This window comes from Callorhinus ursinus, unplaced genomic scaffold, assembly GCF_003265705.2.
Source record: "Callorhinus ursinus isolate GAN/ISIS: 27379988/994484 unplaced genomic scaffold, GSC_fseal_2.0 scaffold25, whole genome shotgun sequence".
Lineage (NCBI taxonomy): Eukaryota > Metazoa > Chordata > Mammalia > Carnivora > Otariidae > Callorhinus > Callorhinus ursinus.
In genome coordinates, this window is record NW_027397087.1 from 2149043 (window position 1) to 2170986 (window position 21944).

At 40.9% G+C, this 21944-nt stretch overlaps 1 long non-coding RNA gene across 1 annotated transcript; it reads left to right on the plus strand.

Annotated features, from left to right (window-relative positions):
- The first annotated feature begins 253 nt into the window (after positions 1-253).
- On the plus strand, positions 254-19552 carry LOC141369979 (uncharacterized). Its single transcript, XR_012373587.1, has 4 exons — positions 254-292; positions 17231-17328; positions 18121-18265; positions 19373-19552. It is a non-coding gene; the product is annotated as an uncharacterized lncRNA (long non-coding RNA).
- The last annotated feature ends 2392 nt before the right edge of the window (positions 19553-21944 follow it).

The following is a 21944-nucleotide window of genomic DNA, read 5'->3' on the forward strand; positions in this document are numbered from 1 at the left end:
GACCTCAAAGAGTGGCCAGGAGCTGCCTGTCTAGTGAGACCAGGGCAAAGGGGGCGCTCACGAAGGGCGTGGTGGGCAAAACTAAGAAATAAAAAAAAAAGGTTAATTCCACTTGCTCCTTCATAGCCATATTTTTGGAGGAAAATACTTCTTAGAGAGTATTTTAATACACCTGGCCTTCAACTGAGACAATACGTTCGGGGAAATGTAATAGACACCCCATTCTCATTTTTCAGCACTTGGTGGAGGCTGAAGGCCCCCTAACGGAGAAACCGGTTCTACGGAACCCGAGGTGAGACAACATGAGTCAGGGTTCATAAACGCTGATTTTGGTAGCCCTAAAGCAGGATTTTTGGAGGTTACTTCGGCTATAGAAACCGGTCCGTATTTGGGGAACTGATAGTGACGCTCAAATCTTAGCGCATAGGGAGTTAAATATCCAAAGAAGACCTGTCATGGGAGACTTGAGTGCGGGAGGACTGCGAAGTCCGCGGGAGGCGACAGCTGCAGAAGCTGCACTTACTGGGATTTGGAGTCGGGAGCTTGGCTCCATGCCCACACGGTTGCTAAATTGTTGGTGATCCTGTTGATGAACAGAACGGAACATCCCTAACGCTTGTGCCTGGGCTGCTTTTCCATTCTCAAACAGCAGTAGTCCCGTCAGGATGTTCTCTTTTTTTCTGGGATGTAACTCATTTAGGGCAGGAGACTTGGACTCAATTTAAATACAGGCAACAGAGCGAACATTTACTATCACTCCGCCTCATTCGCATGTAGACGGTGAGAGTAGCGACAGAACTTTACCTGCCTTCTCCACTGTTCCTATCGCCTAGCAGTATTTGCCAAATGAACGAATTTAAATAGGGAACGTTTTCTTAGAATCATTTTGCCCCCTTTGGAGTTCAGTCCTTAGATATTCTACCTTTGCCAATCTAAAGAAGATTCTCTGAAGAAACGGGAGCAAAATGGAAGTGAAGCGTTTTGCTGTATTGTAACAACTATTTATTGAGCGCCTACTATGCAAAATGGCATAAGATGAAGAACAAAGCCAGACAGATTGGGGGAGGAGGGGAGGAGAATATTAAACAATTATATTAATGGGGGGGCATAATTATCAACTGAGAGAAGTATAGGAAGGCAGGGAATACTATTCTATGATAGGATATAATAAAAGGTCCTTGATGCGCGGAGAGTCAACATACCAATGATTAATCTGAAGAATCAGTAGAAATTGGTAAAAAGTGAAGGTGGGATGGTGGAATGGGACCAGTATTCAGGAGACAAAAGCACTGCAGAAAAGCCATCGATTTTTAACAGGAACCAGTGCATCAGAGACTAAACTGAACCCACTCCTACTCGTTTCTTTTTGCTTCAGAAATAACTTTTAAAAATTACTTAACGTTAAAAAAATTACTTATGTTGTCTTTAGCCTCCTCCCTCCCCCAAATTTCACATTGTTTGGCTTTTAGATTTCCTTTTCTTAAAGACGTGACACTGCTCTTGAACATTAAGTGCCTTTTCTGTGTCATAATCCTTTTTTCAAAGCTGGGCCCGTTGATTTTGTATCTTTTGTCTCCTTCCTTTTAAGATGAAATTATTGGTGCTTAATGATGTTAATATAATTACTTATGTGCCTTATCCATGTATATGTAAATACACATATACATATATATAAAACTGAGTAATACTAACAATATGCTAAATAAGATTGCTGAGTGAAGTTTAGTGTGTTTCTTTTTGTCCTCATGCTGTGTCCCATTAGGGATGTACTAACAAAGTACCTTGTTTTTTGTTTTGTTTTGTTTTAAGATTTTATTTATTTATTTGACAGAGAGAGAGAGAGAGAGAGACAGCGAGAGCAGGGGGGAGCGGGAGAGGGAGAAGCAGGCTTCCTGCAGAGCAGGGAGCCCAATGTGGGACTCGATCCCAGGACCTGGGATCATACCTGAGCCAAAGGCAGACGCTTAATGACTAAGCCACCCAGGCACCCCCAAAGTACTGTGTTTTAAATGAACTGGATGTAATTCTTCTCTTTGGTTATATGTAGATGTTTATTCAACCAGGCCTCTATGGATTGCTACATGGGATATTTCCAGTCTTTTGCTATTACAAAACGTTCCCTGTGCATGATACAACATGCTTTTGCTAATGGCTCATTAGCATAGAGTCCTGCAAATGGGATTGCTAGGCAAAAGAACATGTTATTTTGTTTAATATTGCCAAATTCACCTTCGTAGGGGTTGCATGGTTTTGTATTCACACTTGCAATGTAAGAGAGCCCCTGTTTCCCCACAGCCCCTCCACAGAGTGGATTTTTGCTAATTTGATGGGTGGCAAATGGTATCTGATTAAAGTTTTGCATTTATCTTCTTATAAGTGAGGTGGAGCATCTTTTCAAATGACATGTGCATATAATGAAGTATGATGAGTCTTAAGGAATGTGGGAGATACACAGCTATGAAATGAAGTGGAACAAGCTAGGCCCCAAAGAAGGTGTCTAGTATGCTACTTTTTGTGTATGTTGGGGGGGCTTAGAAATACATACACAAATAGACACTTGTTTATATTTTCAAAGTAAATATAATAGGTAAACCAAAATCTAATAAAAATTGTAACCAATAGAGGGAGAGCAAGGCCTATTTTCTATGGGATGATCTCTAAAAAATTTTAGAAACATTTTACATATTAGCCCAATGTGAAATACGTTGAACTCTTCTAATGGCTTTTATTGACCTTTTTGCTTTGCATTTTTGTTTAAACTGTAATCATTCTCTTCCCTTAATGCTCCATGTTCTGAGTCATAGGTAGAAATGTTTACCCAACTCTCAGGTTATAAAGGATTTCACTCATTTTAATTTTTTGGTACTGGTATGGTTTTCTTTTTTTAAAAAAAGTATTGATATCTCTAATCCATTTGGGATTTATCCAGTGTAGAATAAAGAATGGAATTTACTCTTTTTCCATATGGCTACCCAACCGTAGAAATTTTTATTTTATCTTACTTCAGCAAACTCCCACACCTACCTCCAAAAGAAGCAAAACACTACTGCTGAAAGCCCCATAGAGTACAGATGGTCCCCAACTTACGACTGTTCAACTTAAATTTTTTTATTTTATGATGATATGAAAGGCATATGCATTTGATAGAAATCATTCTTCGAATTTTGAATTTTGATCTCTCCTGGGGCTAGCACTACGCAGGGAGATATTCTCTCCTGATGCTGGGCAGTGGTAGCAAGCTGCAGCCATCAGCCACACCGTGACGAGCGTAAACAACCCATACACCTACTACCATTCTGTACTCATACAACCATTCTGTTTTTCACTTTCAGGACAATATTCAATAAATTACATGAGATATTTAACACTTTATTATAAAATGGGCTTCGTGTTCAATGATTTTGCCCAACCATAGGCTAACATAAGGGCTCTGGGCATGCTTAAGGTAGGCTAAGCTATGATGTTCGGTAGGTTAGGTGTATTAAATGCATTTTTGACTTAATATTTTTAACTGATGAGTTTATTCTAATGTAACCTCATTGTAAGTTGAAGAAAATCTGTACATTGACTGGCTCAAGGGATATCATCTTTATTGAAACATTAGACTTTGGTTTTAGTTAGTGGCACACACCATTTTCTTTATCCAGTACCCCATTTAGCTCTCTTTTCTGTGAAGTCAATCAAATGTCTGTTAAACTGCCTCCCTGAAACTTCTTCCTATATCCTTGCTTCGAAAAAGGTGACTTGTATAGCTTCTCAAATCAGATGCAGAGCTTTTCTCTGTAAAGCCAAAATGGTTGTCCTTGAAATCACTGCCTCTGAGGCCTGACACATGGCACAGGCACATGACTCAGTTATTAATAAAACAGAACCATTTGAGGAAACATCTGTCTTAAATTTGGACTTGACCTAGGTGGAAAATAATAACAATGATTTCCTCAGGTCACTGGAGCTCTCACCAGGATAGTGGACACTGGTGCTTCACCTAGATTCCCCTGTAGAGCTGAGGTCCTTGCTCCCCTACTTGCAAGAGGGTTAGCCACTGACGACTCATAGCCCAACTCTGAAATGACTGACAGAAAATGTCAAACAGAATAATAGCTTTCCAAGACTATATAACTGTTCTGGAGCAAGAAATATGAATGCTTTTTTAAATTTTTTTTTAAGGTATAGGAAAAATGAGATGGAAAAGGATAATGATAGATACACCAAAATGACTAAATAAAAACTAAGAATATAAAGCCTTAGGAAGTTTTTGGTCTTTTATGAAGCTAAACAATGGGCAGTTTATGATTGTGCTTTCAATCACAGTGTAGATTTGATTAGATAAATTATTGTGTACCAGTTACCTGGGTCATATATATTTACCGATTTGGAAGTATTCAGGATATAATTTGAGAAAAAGCAAGTCACAAAATTGTATATATAATATAATTGTTCTTTATACATGTGTTTGCAAAGAAAAATGGAAAATTATTAAGTGCTTATTTCTCAGTGGTATCATTGCAGTGACTTTTGCATCCTTCTTTGTGCTTTTCTGCTGTTATCATCTGAATTTTTTAATGATGAGTATATGAGGTTGAATTCTGTCCCCCCTAAAGATATATTGAAGTCCCAACCCTCAGCTTTTCAAAATGTGACCTTATTGACATACACACTTAGTTAAGATGAGACCATACTAGAATAGCGTGGATCCTTAATTCAACATAAGTTAGTATCCTCATAAGAAGAGAAGACACAGCCATGTGAGGTGAGAATGCCATGTGATGGTGGAGAAAGAGATTGGAGTGTTTTGTCTAAGAACCACCAAGGATTTGGGCACCTGGGTGGCTCAGTTGGTTAAGCATTTGCCTTCGGCTCAGGTCATGATCCTGGGTCCTGGGATCAAGTCCCATATTGGGCTCCCTGAGCAGGGATCCTGCTTCTCCCTCTCCCTCTGCAGCTCCCCTTGCTTGTGCTCTTTCTCTCAAATAAATAAAATATTAAAAAAAAAAAAAGGAATCACCAAAAGATGCTTGATGCCTCCCACCAGAAGCTAGGAAGAGGTAAGGTGAAATCAACACCTTGATTCCAGACTTGTAGTACCCAGAATTGTGAGAGAATAAATCTCTGTTGTTTAAAGCCACTCGTTTTGTGATACTTTGTTATGGTAGCCCTAGGAAACTAATATACACGTGTTACTTTATAATCATGAAAAGTTATTTCCATTTTGAAAATTAATTGGAGCCTTCAGCTCAGGTCATGATCCCAGTGTCCTGGGATCGAGCCCCGCATTGGGCTTCCTGTTCTGCAGGAAGCCTGCTTCTCCCTAGGGGCGCCTGGGTGGCTCAGTTGGTTAGGAGTTATAATCCATATGAGGGAAGATGAACCTTGAAGGCCAGCACAAAGATGACTTTTCTCACAAAACGTTTCTTGTTAGTCCCAAGGAGCAACCCTAGAGCCCTTGTCAGGAGGAGCTCCTGTTGAATAATCTATTTGCATGCCTTACCTTTCCTTCTCTAGATCTAAGTCTCTCAAGAAGTCAGGGGCCAGGTTCATGTTTACTTCCCACAAAGTGTAGCCCACAACTTTGAAGTTCTCAGTGAATGCTTTTTGGATGGATGGACAGATGGATGAATGGATGGATGAGGAATTCCTCTTAGTAAGAAAATCTTTCAGCTGCCACTCTTATAGAGTAGAGTAAACAAACTAACACACAAAAGCAAGAAAACACCTTGAGGATGAAAATTAAGACTAGATTTGGGATGAGAGGAAGGCAGGGGAACCTATACACATACATAGACCAGATCCCTAGTTCTGTGGAATGTTAAAAAGCAGATCACTTATCAAATGAATGTGGGGATTGAAGCCAGTTTCTTTGCCGTGGGAATCTCTAGGGGTCTTTAACACACCATTGTGTATTGGGACTTTCCAACAAGAGGAGGCAATTAAGCTGCATATCCCAGTATTTGCTGATTTTTTTTTCTGTCATTTCAAAGTGCCTGGGGGGTGGCTGGTTTTGGGGGAATTAGCCTTGGTGCACTCTGCACCATGTTCAGATAAACCCCTTGAGAGCACCCTTCAGTGCTCTTCTCACTTACCTATCTCTGCACTCACACTGTGTCTCCAAGCTTTAGCCAAATGTTTTTGTGGTCCCTCAGATCTAAGAAATTTCACCATAATTGTAGATCATGTATATTTTTTTATTAAAGAATATAGAATGAGGGAAGTAATACTTTGAAATCATCAAAGGTCTTTCAAAGACAGACATTCCATAGATCTAAAATGTGACTGATATCTTTAAAAAAATAAAATAAAATGTGACTGACAATGCTTGCATGACCCTTGGAGTGAGCAGATAAGGCTAGGTTTATGTCAGAATAAGGCAGGGGGTAGTGTGTTTTTTTGGCCCTCCAGAAAGAGACACAAAGACATGATTAGATGTGCAAGAGATCTATTGGGGGCAAAGCTTGTGAAGGATAAAAGAGGAAGCAGGAGTGAGGGGATAGCCTTACATCATGATGCAGGTCTCACATCTACAGGGAGAGGGAAGGGAGTTTGGGTGGGAAGAATCTCCGACTACAGAGCAGTTCTAAGAAATTTTGGCCAGGCTGCTGGGGTGTTCCTCACGTAAAGTCACATGTTAGAGGAATCCAATACCCCATAGGAATGGGTTAGCACTTGTAACCCTAAGTCATTGGCTGGGAGTGGCCCATAGTGCAAATACCGTGGTGGATCCAGAGGGCCAGCAGCTGGGACTATCCACCAACTATGTTTCCTGCAGCGGGAAAGCTGAGGGGTGAATGTTTATGGTCCCCAAGGGGAGTGAAGTCAGATGACCAAGGTTTGAATTCCAGCTCTACCACTTAATTATAGGAAAGTTATCTAACTTGTCTGACCTCCAAATTCCTCATCTGCAAAATGGAAATTATTAAAGTATCTACCTCAGAAAGTTGTTATGAGAATAACAAGACTCTAGAAATTTTAGCATTTTGCCTGACACACTGAAGACCTCAGTAAATATGAACTATTATGATTACAGGTACTTATAGCTGGCACAAAGTCAGAAGTCTCAGCCCTGGGTGCCTGGGTGGCTCAGTCAGTTAAGCATCTGCCTTCAGCTGGCGTTATGATCCCAGGGTCCTAGGATCGAGTCCCACGTTGGGCTCTCTGCTCAGAGAAGAGTCTGCTTCTCCCTCTGCCCCTCCCCTGTGATTGTGCTTTCTCTCCCATGCTTGCCGTTCTCTCTCTCTCTCAAAATAAATAAATAAATAAGATCTTAAAAAAAAAAAAGTCTCAGCCGTCAGGGAGTTCTGACAACTGGATGAAATGCTAAAAGGTGAGAGGAAGTCTTTACACTGTGTGTGGAACTCTTCTCCAGCATCTTTCAAATGGGATCCTTTTTCCCGGGCTTCTCAGAAACAAAGACTGTCCCTGCTGAACTTTACTTCCAAATGCTTACTATAAGAGAAAAGGATAGCATCCCCATTTCCCTGCTAGATTCACAGGGATGGTGTGGGATCCTTCCACATCCCGCCCTGGCAAGTTTCCCTTGAAGAGTTTAGTGTGTTTATCTATTTATCTTGTGTATCTCTTAAGGAGGTCAATAATGCTGTAAACAGAGGAGAGCTCCTGGCTCAGTCAAGCAAATTACAGAATATTGAAAAGGTCATGGCAATAAAGTACATCATCACTATAATGCACAGAATATATGAGGCATTAAAATCTTAATGCCTAGACTTCTGATTAGAATTTATGGATGAGCAGAATGTACTACCTTACTACATTTTTATGGCCGAAATTAAAACAAGGGTGGCTTCACTTAACCCCTGCTAGCAGCCTTAAATTCATTGAACTGCCTTCTGTGTTCATAGAAGTCTGTCTATATGGAACTCAATGTTTTGGGGAGTAGTTATTGCTTTGGCACCTTCCTTGAAGAGAAAGGAGAGAAAAAAAGATGGGTGATCATAGAACCAGCTCATGAGACATCCTCACACATTTGAGACCAGGCTGATGGTGAAGGGAGTGCTGATGGTTTCTCAAGCATATTGGGCACCCGACCCCCAGGGTCCATGAGATGTTGACTGGCTCAAATGCATGACCTGTCCTTCCATTGGCCATGCAGCAGGGACAGCTCTCCACAGATTCTGTTCCTCTGCACCACACCAAGCAGAAGTGGTTGTTAACTAAAGATAGTGGCTTCACAGCCCAGGAAGACAGTGGACAGAAACACGAAGCTACGTGGATATTTCACATCCAGAAGAGAGTCCTTACTACCTAAAGGAATTCTGGATGAAGCAGCGAATGGGACCTGATTTAGAAATAGTTCTAGGAAATGTTTTCTGTTACCTAGGAAAGAGCTTATTCAGCTGCACAACCTTATCACTGAAGTTATCAGGTGTTAGTGTGTAACCCTTCGAAAAACTCGGATTATTCTGCCATGTGAGAGGCACCATCAAGGAATGAGGCAGAGGGAACCAGCATTGATTATATACAACATGCCAGACATTACTCCTCACAGTAGCCCTATGGGAGTAGGGATTATCCCTATTTTACAGATGAGAAAGCTGAGGCTGAGAGAGGTTAAGAAAATTGTACAAAACCCTAAACTGTTAATTGGCAGAGCTGAGATTCCAATCTGGATCTGCGTGGCTCCAAAATCCATGCCCAGTATAACACACACACAAAACTGATTGCAACAACTTCCCTGTGGGGGACACCGCAAGCTTGGGAGCAGCCTTGACTCAAAAGCCACCACCTTTTGATTTGAGTGGCAACTAAAAACCTGTCTTTCTAAACATGTCTCTCTAATCTCTGTAATTTCCTGTGAGGGGCTGGTTACTTTAGTTCTGGTTTTCTTTTAAAATGCAAATTATCCAGAGAGATGAGACACTTCCTGTGAATAAATCTTTCAGATACTTTATTTTCTTTCCTTTCTTTTCTTTTTTTTTTTAGAGAAGAAAGAGGGGTGGAAGGGCAGAGGGAGAGGGAAAGAGAGAATCTTAAGCAGGCTCCACACTCAGCACAGAGCCCAAGGAGAGGCTCAATCTCACACCGCTAGATCACGACCTGAGCCCAAATCAAGAATTGGATACTTAACTGACTGAGCCACCCAGGTGCCCCCAGATACTTTATTTTCTAAAGGGCAATCTTGATAGCATTAGACCATGGATCACCCGGGGAGGAGACAGAGGGGTTTATGGAGGAAATGGCAAAAAGGGAACAGTTGGAGGTGTCAAATACATGAATCTGTTTCAAAATTTTACCTGAGGCTGACCTCAGTGATCTTTTTTGCTTTTTAGGAAGAGTAGGTACTATATTTTAGAATGTACATACCTATTTCATGGTATTGTAGGACAAGGGACATGTGTATGGGAGAAAGCTCTGTAATGTAAATGAATCAATATAAAGAAGGTGTGGTGTGGTGCTAGTTCAATTTGTAAATGAATTCTTTTTTTTGTGGCCAAATTCACTCTTCCTATTCCACATGGCTCCATTCTCTTAACCATTCATCAAATATAAGTGGGGATAAAAGTATCTGGACACTAGAAACACATTATATAGACCAAATTATGAGACCAGATTTGTTGTAGAAAATAAGGTCAATATTGCAAACTGAAAGAATTGCCTTCTAGGAAAAGATTGAATACATTTTTGTGATTTTCAACATTATTTTCTCCTATATTAAAAACTTGCCATCTTTTTTTTAAAAGTGCTATATTAGAATTTACCAGCAGAGGGGAGTAAAGGAACATAAAACACCTCTCAGTTTAGGATCATTTTTGTGCATAAACAGGGTAGCAAAGTCGGCAAACCCATGCCTTTTTATTAGCCAGTGGATCCACGTGAATACATTAAATTTTATGAACATCTCAGTCTGTAATGGAGGCAAACAAACAGATCTGTAGGTCATAAAGGCATTGACCTTTTTGATTGGAAGGTGTAAGAGATGAGAAGAATGGACTCTTTTAGTGCATGTTTATGGCCAAGTTTGCCAAGTATAAAGTTTTATTTTCCAAGTCTCTTGAAGCTGTAGTGAAATCAATTGTACTATACTCAAATCAAAATTTTTCTTAATTTTGCATGATGCCTATTTTGGAATATTCATTTAGAAGGAAATTCCAGTGAGATGCATTTTTTTAAGACCACTCTATATCATGGTGGATGGAAATATGACTTGCTCAAACTTTACCTCAGACATATGCAGCCTTTACTTAGACAAAGAGTGGATGGGGGAACATGATCTGATGCCAATTCAAAATATACCAGAAGTGCGTGTGCGCACACACATGCACAGACACAACCTTTGAGAAGCCAGTTATTCACCTCTAGATGAATGCTAGTTAATGTTCCAAACCCTCTTTCTTGCCCTATATCTTGAAAGAAGGAAACTTTGTGGATTAGAATTATGAACCCTTACCTAGAAGGAATAGATTGCACATTCATTGTCAACAACCTGAAATGCCTGGTAAGTGATTCTTGCGCTGCATTAGAGACAAAAAGATATTGAAGAGGCCATTGCAAACAAGTTGAGGAGACAAATGAGAGTCTATTTTGCAATGAGATATCTCTTGTAGGAAACAGAAGGCCAGTCACCAATAAATGAGGATCCTGATATTTAACCAAGGTACTATTCACCAAATTTCTCCTTCCTTTTCTTTTTTTTTTTTTTTCTGTTACTGTTGTGGCACCTGGCACCATTTTTTTATTAGCTTCTCAATCATCATCTGGAAAGAAAACATTCTAGAATAACGTCATTAAAAACAGCTCTGATAAAGCACGGTCACTATTACGTATCATAAAGCAGGTACAAGATATTTTACATTCACAGAGGTATGATACAGTACTGTCCTACATCTATAATACTAGAGGATACAATTAAAAAGGCATTATTTGAGACTTGATTCTACTTTTCCAGCAGAGGGCCCAAAGGTCTCCTTCCTTTTCATTCATTCCATAGTTCTCCTAGAGCGGTGTTAAAAGATAAACTGAGACGTGTTAAAAAAAAAAAAAAAAAAAGAGTGTATTTGAACAAAAATCTGTTGGAATCCTGCAGTGCCAAACTGGAAATGGTTAGGTGTGCTCCTTGGACGGGAGATCGGGAGAGACTTTCAATAAAGAAAAGGTGAAAACAGAGGAAGGAAGTTGTTGTTTGGCTATAGCTTAAAGCCTAGGTGGCTGTTTGTGATTGGTTGTCCTTGGGTTTTGATTTTGTAACCCTCAGGCATTTACAGGCTTGGATTTGGGTTCGCTTACATAGGCTGCCAAGACATGAGAGCCACGTCAGTCCAGTGGTCTCTTTATCTAATTAATTTAGCAGCGGTAACCAGAGTTTTGTGCTCTTACCAAGAGTTCCAATCTGCTAGGCCAGAGAAGGAAAATGTCAGCTTTAGATTTCACTTCATGAAATGTCCACTCATCAGTTTCGTCTTCATTGGCTTTGTAGACAGGATCTAGGAGTCATATCATCCTCTTTGTCTTAATGAATATACTGTATACGTTATTTACCTGGTTTAGCAGATTTGAAGGCCTTCTATTCATATGATGTTTTCCAGTCCCAGCACATCAAGTGTTGATAGAAAGACTTAATATATCATCCATGGACCCACCACGGTTCCAGAATGTGTTGTCATTTGCTAAGATAGGCTTGATTTGTTCCCGGTCTTGATGAGGGTTTTAGAGCTCAGCACACCAGTCAATTAAGGAATTCTAGGACTGCTGGGGAACGATGAAAAAATGGAATGTTAGCTGGGCTTCAAAGATAAGGAAAGAATAGGAGCATTAAAAGGGGAGTAAAAAGGCAATCCAGGTAGGAGAAAGAGCTTAATAAGAACACAGTTCTATATTAGACATTACCTGATGAGTTATAAGGAATGATGAGTAATGGCAGGGTTCAAGTAGTAGAGATTCCTTAGTCTTCCAGAGTTGAAGGGATGCCCTACCAGAAAACATGGAGAAAAGATAGGACACTGTTTTGGGTCTAGCACATGCACATGGGAGTTACTCCAGTAGGTTTCTCTCTCTCCCTAAATTAATAAAGGTAGATGTATTGAATGGCTAAGGATAATAACTGTTTCACAGTTTGGGAAATAAATGAGAATATGTATGCAAGTCTCCCAGGCTCCAGTGGGTACCTAACCAATATTAACTTCCTTTCCACTCTCCAGTCATCAAAATCCATCCTAGAAATACTACTCTCCAAGAAAATGGCAGTTGGTAAGCGTTAAATGTTATAAATCTCAAAGTGTTACACAAAGCGCATTATCATCAAGAATTTTAATAATAAATATAAACATAAATAATAAATATTGTATTTCTCTATCACCCTCTTGTGTTCCGTGCTCAAGAAAATAGTCCCTTGAAGCTCATAAAAAATGTTCACACTTAAATTCTATCAATAATTCTTTAAGGCAAATCTTTTCTATTTTTCTCCAGCAACAGACGTGATGCAAATGTACAATGGGTGGGAATGTTTCTAAATGAAATCACTCTAACAACTCAAGCATTTCCCCGGCTTCTGTTCTGGAATGCACACAGGTACTATTTTTGCACTGTGGGCTAAACGCCTTAAAATGAATTTCACTGTTAAGGAAACAATTATCCCTGCGTTTGATGGCAAATTTTCCCTTTCATAAAGACCGCCAAATTTATGGGGGAGAAGGGGAGAGCAAAATGAAGTATGAAGTTAAGTTTGCCCTTAGAATAAGGTTATTTTGTGTGTCAGGCCATTTTGGTAGATAATGTTAGATAGTGACATGGTCGCTTAGCAACCCTGTCATCGACAAACTCAGGATTCCTGTTTTACTGGGAAATCATAAGAAGCAATATCTAGGAGAGTCCATCTATTGTTTTTGGTGATTTTTTTACAAAATATTTCATTGGCGTTCAAATGACTCAGGATTAGAAATATAGATAGTAGGATTTGTATTTCTGTTGTTTTAGTAATGGAGAAAGGTGTTGATCGATTTTCATTCTTGGCTGAGTACTAAGAGACTTGCTATGAAGTATGAGAAGGAATGATTTCCCCTTATACAGGAGAGCTGTGTGCCCAGAACAGCTGTCCTTACCTCCTCTTGCCCAGGGCTAATGTCTCCACTTGGACTTTTAAGCCCTGCAAGTTTTTTACTTCAGGATTCTGTTTAATCAATTTCTCCCTCTTCTCTTCTATTTCCAATTTTTATTTCCAGCCTAAAAACATACTCATCTCCGAAAAAAACAAACAAAAAAAACTAAAAAGTAAAAACTTTCTTTCAACTCTCCAGTTACGCTCCCACCCTTTTCCTCCCCTTTTGACAAAAACCCTGACGAGCTTTCCACATTGATGGTTTTCAGCTCCTCACCTCCCTCGCATGGCAATCTGACTCCTACGGCCTTTAATCCACTGAGAATGCTCTCACCCCGGTGACAATAATCTGGTTGCCAAATTCACTGGACAATTTTCAGTCAATGTCTCACTTCTCTGGCCAACCTGAGAACTCTTTCCTTCTGGCTCTTCTGGCCTTTCCGCATGTCTCTCTCATCCTGTCAATGCTGGGCTTCCTTGAGTTATACCCTCAGTCTTCTCCCCCTATGCTCTGTGGTCTGCTGAGTGATGTCATCCCCTCCTGTGGGCTTCACTAATTATCTGTGGTGACTTCCAGATCTATGTTGTTCTGGCTCAGACCTCATTCTGGAGCTCCAGGCTCATGTCTAGCTACCCGTATAAATATCTCTCTGTATGTCCTTGACCTCCTAGTGCCCCTACCTCAATAGCACCAACAGCCTGCTTGCTCCCACCCTTTTGTCTCATTTCAGTTAACGCCATCACATCCACACAGTTTCCCAAATCAGAACTGAGTATTCCCAGATGCCTTCCCTTCCCTTATGCGCCACATCAAGCAACTCATCAGAGCCCATATTCCCCTCCCAAGTTCACATTCACCAGAGTTCACGTTCAACTCTTAAGTATCTTTTTAATCTGGCCTACACTAACATCCCTATTTCATTCAACCTGTATTCAGGACAATTTAAATTTCCCAGTTGCCCTCCTTATCATCAGTCTCGTCCTCTCCACCTCTCCCCGGGCCCATCCATCTCACTTCCCTGATCATTAAGGAATTAGCACCTTCTTCTAGAACATGGCATACCAATCCTTCATATTTTGCTCTTGCCTACATGTTAGCATCAACTCTGCTATTTGCTTTGTCACACTCCTTTGTGCCTTTATCACATTCCACTACACATTCTATGCTCTGACCATCTCCATGAGAAATATCCTGTGGTTTCCTAAACTTGAACGTTCTTCCATCCCTTTGTACCTTTACACATGCAAAACCCTGGACCTCCCCTTTCTCCTTCTCTGCCTTAAGAACATTATGCTTTAAGAATCAGCTCAACCATCACCTCCTTGGGGTTCTCTCCCCAGGCAGTACTTAAGTACTTCCTCCTTAGTGCTCTCTCACATTTTACCTGAATGTATTTTGACACTTACCACTCACTTATGTGATGTAAATGTAATGTACTGATTATGTATTTACAGGTCTGTCGATGAAACTGTTAGCTCTCTGATGGCATGCAAGAAGCCTTTTTAAAAAGTCTTTATATCCCCTTATCCCTAGCACAATGTAGGTGCTAAACAAAGATTGAGTGAATGAATGAACAAACATAAATTATTTCAATAGTGAACATTAGAGGACAGGGAAACAGACCCTAATAAAAGTTGTGTAGCCTGTTAGTTAAAAATCAGTAAGATTTGGGGTGTCTGGGTGGCTCAGTTGGCTGAGCATCTGAGTCTTGATTTTTGCTCAGGTCATTATCTCAGCTTCATGGGATGGATCCTGTGTCAAGCTCTGTACTCAGCACAGAGTCTGCTTCCGATCTCTATCTCCCTCTCTCTCTGACCCCCACCTGTAAATAAATAAATAAATAAATAAAATCTTAAAAAAAAAGAAAAATCAATAAGATTCACATCTATTAGGACAGCTATCAGAAAAACAGAAACTAGTAAGTGTTGGTGAGAATGTGGAGAAATCGAAACCCTTGTGCACTACTGGTGGGACCTCAAAAAGGCTCAACCACTATGGAAAACAGTATGGTGTGTTTTTTTTAAAAAATAAAAGTACAACTACCAGCAATCCCACTTCTGGGTATATATATCCAAAAAGATTGAAAGCAGGGTCTTGAAGAGATATCTGTACACCCATATTCATAGCAGCATTGTTCACAATAGCCAAGAAGTGAAAGCAAGGCAAATGTCCATCAACAGATGAATGGATAAAGAAAACATGACTTACACATATAATGGGATATTATCCAGCCTTCAAAAAAGAAGGAAATCCTGTCATGCTACAATATGGATGAAATTTGAGGACATTATGCTAAGTGAAAGAAGCCAATAACAAAAAAATAAATATTGCGTTATTCTACTCATATGACATATATCAATTCTTAGTCAAATTCTTAGAAACAGAAAGAAGAGGAACACCTGGGTGGCTCCATCAGTTAAGCGTCTGCCTTCAGCTCAGGTCATGATCCCAGGGTCCTGGGATGGAGCCCCGCATTGGGCTCCTTGCTCAGTGGAGAGCCTGCTTCTCCCTCCCACTCTGCCTGCCGCTCCCCCTGCTTGTGCGCGCTCTCTCTCTGACAAATAAATAAATAAAATCTTTACCAAAAAAAAGAAACAGAAAGAAGAATGGTGATTACCAGGAACTAAGAAAAGGAGAAAAGGGGGAGTTGTTTAATGGATATAGAGTTTCAGTTCTGTAATATGAAAAAGTTCTGGAGATCAATGCAAATATACTTAACACTACTAACCTGTACACTTAAAAATAGTTAACATGGTAAATTTTATGTTATGTGCTTTTGTCATAATAAAAAAATCAGTAAAAGCACAGTACACAATATACTTGGAATGGAATAGATACTGTTTGGAGGCCAAGGGCTTGATAGGAAGACTAAACATTTATGACTTCTGCTTTTATAGGTCATATCAGCCTAAAAGTATTTATATTATTTACCTTAATGCCTTTCTTTGTAAAAAAATTCTATAATATAAACAGCATAATATTTGAATATAGTAACAAAACATGACAATGTGAATTGGCTTGAATGGATTATAATATGGTATGAATAATGAAAAAATTCTATTTCCTTTCTCAGGTAAGGTGCTCTACCCTTTCACCACCTCCATTATGCTTATGTTTTGAGTACCATGTAGTGATGGAGTTCAACACTGACAGATCTAGTAGTAGTTCTCTTAGAGCTTATAGTCTGAATGCTATGACCCAATGCAATTACCTAGAAAGCTTAGACAGTTGACCAAAGGGTGCATGTGAAAATATACACACATGCACATGAGCATGCATATGCGCACAGACGCACACCCCACTTGTTAAAGCTCATGACGCATTCATGAGTCAGGTTTTTGAATAATTAAGTAATGTTGAGAAAATACATATTTCCCTAAGAGGCCTACGTTGAGAAACTGTTTCTAAAGAAGAAGGTAAAGCAGGAACTTCAAAATGTCTCTACTGATCTTTATTGACTTAAAAAGGCTGATGTGACATCTACAAAGAGCAATCACCAGTCGTCCAAAAAGTGGACCTCCCTTTGAGTGGAGTTTTTGGTCTTTAATGATCCTTTAACAGCAGGAAACATCTTACACATTCCCTTTAGGGTTTCAGAAATTTCCTTTTTCTGAACCTATACATTTTTTTATCTCTCCCATGGAAAACATAAACAACAGGGTTAAAATGGAATTCAGGATTCTTGAATGATTCCCTACTCTAATGTGGCTCATTTTCCATCATTGAACCTCTGGGGTTACTTCAATTAAAAAAAACCCAAAAACCTGTTAGCCACTGAAATTGAAGCAGTTGATTCAAACTGGTGAAACTGATAAGGAGGGGACCTGTGAAAATTGCCATGTGCCTAGGGTGCAAGAGAAAAATCCCTGATATAACACTCCTTTCCTCTATATCTGCAGCTTGGGGATGCAGCACAAACACCAGGCAGGCCTGGCTTCTCATCCCTTCCAAATTTGCAGGAAGTGCTTCTCTGTTAGTCTGAGCCCTGCCATTTCTGAGTTGCCTGGGAGCTATAGAAAAACATCATTAACTCAATCTGTGTTAACCTGAAATGCTGAAAATAAAAATAGCATCTAGGAAGCCACTTCCCTAGATTCCTGTTATTTCATATAAAGATTGTATTTTTCCTTGAGCTACTATTGCTTGCTGACCATTTCCTCATTAGAACTGTTCTTTTATTTGTCCAGCTTTATTGTGACATAATTGACATATAACATTGTGTGAGGTGTGAACACTGTGATGATTTGATGCATGTCTATACTGCGGAATGATTACCAACACTAAGGTTAGTTAACGCATCTATCACCTCACATAATTACTCTGTGTGTGTGTGTGTTAAGAACACTGCTTAGGAACTACTCTCTTTACAGCTGTTCTTTTAAAATTTGATTTTGCATCTAGCTCTGCCTGTCAGCAAGTTTACTTGTTTTTTTTTTAATTTTTTAAATTTATTTATTAAAGAGAATGAGAGATAGAAAGCATGAGAGGGAAGAGGGTCAGAGGGAGAAGCAGACTCCCTGCCGAGCAGGGAGCCCGATGTGGGACTCGATCCGGGGACTCCAGGATCATGACCTGAGCCGAAGGCAGTCGCTCAACCAACTGAGCCACCCAGGCGCCCTTTTTTGTTTGTTTGTTTTTTTTAATTTTTTAAATTTATTTATTAGAGAGAGAGAGAATGAGAGATAGAAGGCAAGTTTACTTGGGAAAAGGGGAAATACCCTTCTTCACTCTGTGCAGAGGCAGGAAATGGAGGGGAGAAGGTCTATTATACTGTGGGATCGCCTCCCTAGGCCCATATGTATTTATGCAGATGGCACTACATAAAAGTGAATTCCTTTAAAAAGCAGGCTTAATGGGAGAACTCACAAAAGCTAAAATCCTTTAGAAACTCTGAAAGAATATGGAGGAAGAGATGTGAGGCTGTGGAGGGTTTCTAGGCTGATGGTGTGTGTGGTACAAAGACTATAATAATATGTTAAATCTTGCTTTTTATTTGCATGCTTGCTTGTTTGCTTCTTTGTTTTTTGGTATGAGCCTGCCACAGAGCCACTAACATTTGACTCCTTTTCTCCCTCAGCAAATCATCCTGGGAAACTGTTGCTTGGTCTTCTGATCCCACCTGAAAGAGATTTCTTGTAGAGAGGCACAGTACCCCAATTTTACCTATAAATGATGACATGTAACTTCTCACATAAACCAAGACGCATTTCAGAGTCGAATTGGTAAGTCAGAAGAATTAATGGACAGTAATTGATCTACAGCTGGTGAAAACCAGGACGTATGGGCAGTAATTCACCACTAGGCCCCTGGGTATCGTCAGTAATCCAGATCAGGAAGCGGCCCACTTCAGTTTCTCGGGGAGGGGGGGATGCTCTTTCCCTCCAAAGACCCTGCAAACAAGGGTGAGACTGCAAAATCATTGGGCAATTCTATTTCTGGTTCACACTGTAGCCTCAGAAAGAAGTCTCTTATTTTGCTTGTTCAACTGCTTTATTAACAATTGTTTATTACCGTCTGCATGAGTGTGCCAGGGCCACCATCTCAAAGTACCACGAGAGGGTGGCTTAAACCACAGAAATGTATTTTCTCACAGTTCTCGAGGGTGGATGTCCAAGATCAATGTGTCAGCAGGGTTGTCTCCTGTGAGTCTTCTCTCCTTGTTCTGAGATAACCTCCTGCTCACTGCATCCTCACAAGGTCATTCCTTTGGGCACGTGCAACCCTAGTGTCTCTCTGTGTCGTAATCTCTGTGTCCTGTAAGGACACCAGTCAGATTGGATTAGGGCCCACCGTAAAGTCCTCATCTTAATCTCCTTACCTCTTTAAAGGCCTTATCTCCAGAAACAGTCACATTCCGAGGCCCTAGGGTTTAGGGCTTCAACATATGAATTTTGGGGAGAAACAATTCAGTCCATAATACTGCTGCTTCCCCATCCAGCTCTCTGTCATGTGAGGACAGAGCAAGAAGGCAGTCATTTATGAACCAAGAATTGGACTCACTGGACACCCACTCTGCCAGCACCTTGATCTTGGATTTCCCAGCCTCCAGACTGTGAGAAATAAATGTCAGTGAATATTTTTATGATATTTTTGTTATAGTAGCCCGAACACAGTAAGACAGGATCTGATCATTTTGCAAGTTGCAAATAGGTGGATTTACAGGGAAAATCTGGATGAGGTGGACACAGAATTGTGTCAGAACCAAGCCACGTGCTGAGCTATAATAAAATACGAACCGGGAGACTGAAATCACTTCAAAATACTACAGTCAAGTTGCTTGGATGTCAAATGCTTACTGAAGTCAGAAAATCTGTCTGTTTTCATTACAGCCTCGAATGAGGGAGACCCATGCAAGCCTTCCAGGCTGATGCCTTGATGCCAGCCAGTGGATCAGCACTCATTCTCCTCACGGGGTGGCAGCTGGGGAGCTCCTGGTGACATTTCATTCTTCCCGTGAGAGCGTCAACGTGGTTTCCTCTGATCAGATCAACTGAAAATTGATCTACAGGGATCAGAAATTTGAAAAGAAGTAATGCAAAAAGTATTATTTAGCTTTCATTGTTAATAGCATTTATGGGCTGCAGATAATTAAATGAAGGGATGAAACCATGATGTCATCAGAACTGCAGGAACTTTGATAGGTTCCAAATTCATCTAGAAAGATCTTCAAGAAGGACTGTGCCAAACCATGACTGAGGAAGGATGGGAGAACCCTTATGATGAGCTCTTTTGGCCTAAATGGCCAAATGGGATTGATTGGCGGGTCAGGTGCGTGTTTTTCAATACCGAGCAATTTTCCAATTCTCAGCAGACACTGACTGGGTGTCTTATAATTTAACTCAATTCTGACCCTACTACCTAGAGATATCATCAGACACCACAGGTTAAGAGCTTGGCCCCACAAGACTGTCCCCACTTCGAATGCCATTCACAAGCCTAGGTTGCTATCTGTGCTTCTTACTTTTACCAGTTTATTATAAAGGATATTATAAAAAATACAGATAAACAGCCAAATGAAGAGGTACAAAGGGTAAGCTCTGGAGGGCTCCCAAGTGCAGGAATTTCTAATCCTGGGGAACTGGGGTGTGCCACCCTCCCACATGTGGGTGTATTCACCAACATGGAAGCTCATCAACTCTTGTTGTTCATGAGATTTTATAGAGCTTTGTCTATAGTCACCCCCTTCCCCTTCCCAGATGTAGGTGGGTGAGGCCAAAAGCTCTAGCCCCAGAATCACTCACTCTTTCTGGTGACCAGCGCTATCCTGAGGTCACCAGGGGCCCCACCCAAAGTCATCTCATTAGCATAAAGTCAGGTGGGTGGCCTCCTTGTAAATGACAAAAGACACTCCTATGGCTGAGGAAATCCCAGGAGTTTTAGGATATTTGTGCCAGGAACCAGGGACAAAGACCAAATATATTTCCTCTTAGGGCGCCTGGGTGGCTCAGTTGGTTAAGCGACTGCCTTCGGCTCAGGTCATGATCCTGGAGTCCCGGGATCGAGTCCCGCATCAGGCTCCCTGCTCAGCAGAGAGTCTGCTTCTCCTTCTCACCCTCCTCCCTCTCGTGCTCTCTGTCTCTCATTCTCTCTCTCAAATAAATAAATAAAATCTTTAAAAATATATATATATATTTCCTCTTATACCACAATGGGGAAGGAAGGGCACATAATTTTTCATTCAATTGCATTTTGAGACAAAATAAAAATAAACAAAAAAACCTTTCATTCGAATAGGTAAGGAAAGGCATTTGAAGTTTGTGTCATGGGCTGAAAAAAAAAAAGTCCACAATATACACTTGCTTGGAGAGGTATATATGAAAGATACAGAAATGAGGTATGCCCAAAGGGAATGATCTGGAAATCTCCATTTTGAGGAGAGATCCAGACGTGCCTTCGAGCTGAAAAGAAACAGATTCAGAGTCAGCAAGCTGGAGTCAGAGCCGAAAGGGGAAAACAGGCAGACCAAGGAAATGGACCAAAGTTTGACTCTGGTGCGTCTCAATAAATTAATTAAGGTGAGCATCTGAGGGTCAGGGAAACTCAGGGAAACTCAGGCAATGGGCAGGAAGCAGACATATCCAGGGACAATTTCCCAAGCCTCAGCACAGAAGGACAAGTTCCACATTGCCAGTTTAATAGTTGCCTGATCGCTGATCAAAGTAGCTGCCTTTTTCTCAACTCTCAGTTAATTTTCCCCGGGTCTGGGTAGACAAGGCATCTGCTAGCCCGCTGACATCTCCCAGCCTGCACCGCGCTTCAGCAGGATCCAGCTTCTCCGGCCTCAGTGCCTCGCTACTGCCCAAGTGCGATTCACTCCACCTCAAGGTCCTCACCCTACTTACCCACCTGGAACACTCATTCCTCAAGACAGTACAGGAGTTACTTTCTCAGTAAAGCCTTCGTGCGCACACACACACACGCCACGGCCTCCACCGCCACCACACACGTACACACACCACACACATACATATACTTACAAGTACCACGTGCTCCCACACCAACCACACACCCATGCGGGCCGCCCCCCGACACCCCCCCCGCCAAAGCTGAGGACCTTTTACTCGCAATGCAGGTTGATATGTCTCTACTGTTATACATAACATACAATTTTATTTTATCTTTTTTTATTTTAAAGATTTTATTTATTTATTTGAGAGAGAGAGAATGAGAGAGAGAGAGAATGAGAGAGAGAGAATGAGAGAGAGAGAGAGCACGAGAGGGAAGAGGGTCAGAGGGAGAAGCAGACTCCCTGCCGAGCAGGGAGCCTGATGCGGGACTCGATCCCGAGACTCCAGGATCATGACCTGAGCCGAAGGCAGTCGCTTAACCAACTGAGCCACCCAGGCGCCCCATAACATACAATTTTAAAACAATTTCCTTATACAATCTCCTTATAATATT